Source organism: Dasypus novemcinctus, chromosome 20 (assembly GCF_030445035.2).
Source record: "Dasypus novemcinctus isolate mDasNov1 chromosome 20, mDasNov1.1.hap2, whole genome shotgun sequence".
NCBI classification, from domain to species: domain Eukaryota; kingdom Metazoa; phylum Chordata; class Mammalia; order Cingulata; family Dasypodidae; genus Dasypus; species Dasypus novemcinctus.
The window spans coordinates 36,723,595-36,725,387 of record NC_080692.1 but is presented as its reverse complement, the minus strand read 5'-3'; the positions used below and the strand labels follow the sequence as shown (position 1 = coordinate 36,725,387).

At 45.3% G+C, this 1,793-nt stretch overlaps 1 non-coding gene across 1 annotated transcript; it reads left to right on the top strand.

The window, feature by feature from the left end:
* Positions 1 to 1,103: 1,103 nt before the first annotated feature.
* Positions 1,104 to 1,237, top strand: LOC111764593 (small nucleolar RNA SNORA70). The gene has a single exon (XR_002797169.1). It is a non-coding gene; the product is annotated as a small nucleolar RNA SNORA70 (small nucleolar RNA).
* Positions 1,238 to 1,793: the final 556 nt, after the last annotated feature.

The window sequence follows — 1,793 nt, the reverse complement described above, 5'->3', positions numbered from 1 at the left end:
AAATAAAAAACTTGTATTAAGTATCCAGATGCCTCCTTTCCAGTTCCTCTTTTTCTATCTACTCCCTCCCCTCCTACTGGCCAAAAACAAAGAATCTTTCCAGGGTTATTTCTACATTTTAACAAAGGATTTTGGAGAGGACCAAATTGACCCAAAGAAAATAATCATGACGAGTGGCCTTGAAAACCACAAGACAAGTTCCTGAATAAAATATTCTGGGGCATGGCCCCCCGAGTCCTCTCAAATTATATCATAAAGTAGCAACTAGTCTACCAACTTGTAAAGGGACTCTCCTTTGACAGCTGTGCCTGTAAGCACATTTCTCATACAGAGAACCACCTGGAAGGGGTAAAGAAGCCCGGATCTAACCTGGTCTCTAAGGGATTCCCTAAATGACAGGGACTTTGAAGCTTATTTGGATCCCTGCAGTTACTAGTTTCAGGAGCCCCTGCATTTGCTCAGTATCTATAAGAAGTCAGGACTGGTTTGAAGGCAAACCTAACCACCAGAATGTTAGCTCTGGTTACAGATCTAGAACAGAGATTGCATGAGTGTGTGTATATGTGTTGTTTGTTGAGAAAAAGAGAAGAAATCTCAGTGTAGTATAAAACCACCTCTAACCCAACTCAGCCCAATTCCAATTCAAGATCTTCATCACACAAGCTCTGCCCTTACTTCTGTCTTGGACATATGTTATTAATTTTCTATTTATTATAAATACATTTATTTTAAATACTTTTACATGCATATTTTATTTCCACTGGTTCTAACAGGATCTATAGGGAATGGGCAAAAAGAGTTAATATCCATAATCAAGAGATATGGAAGAGAGAGAGAGAGGGAGAAAGGTGGCCATATGAAAGAGGCAGAAATTGAGTTATCCCCAAAACCAAAGAATACTATGGATTGCCAACAAGCCCACCAGACCACAGACTCCAGAGGAAGCATGGCCCTGCTGACATCTTGATTTGACTTCCAGCCTGCAGAAGAGCAAAACAATAAATTTCAGTTATTTTAAGCCACCCAGTTTGCAGCGCTTTGTTAAAGCAGCACTAGAAACTGAACAGAGCAAAACTCCCTGGCATCAAAAGCAAATAGAATCACTGCAGCCAATTAAGCCACCAGCTCCCTCTCCCCATGGGGGCCTGGTGTGCAGTGGCTGCGGAAAGCAGCCTCCTTGGTGGTGCCCATGGCCTGTTGCTTGTACAGGTCGCCCTAAGGGACCTTGGAGACAGCCCTTGCCTGTTGATGGTCCTGTCTGTGACCTCATGCCATCCCAGTCTAGGCTCCAGATGGGTATGTAAGGCGCCTTTGGAAAGCCTCAGGGGCGGTGGCCGGGGTCCACATCAGCCAAGTCATCATCTCCATCTGCACCACGCTTCAGTACAAGAAGCACGTAATTGAGACACTGCACAGGGCCAAGCTCAAGTTCCCTGGCCACCAGGAAACCCACATCTCCAAGAAGTGGGGCTTCACCAAGTTCAATGCTGATGAACTCAAAGACAAGGTAACCAAGAGGCGCCTCATGCCGGATGGCTATGGGGTGAAATATACCCCCAGTCATGGCCCCTTGGACAAGTGGTGGGCCCTACACTCATGAAGGCTTTGCCAGAACTGCCCTCACCCAACCTGTGCCCTGCAATACATGACTTCCTGGCCATCTGGAAAAAAAAAAAAGCAGATAGAATCGACTTCCAGGAAGATGGGAGGCTAAAAAATGATAGGGCTCTCTTCTCTCTCAGAAAATTAACTAAAGGACAGGCAAAAATGGCCAGGAAAAAAATCTCCTGGGG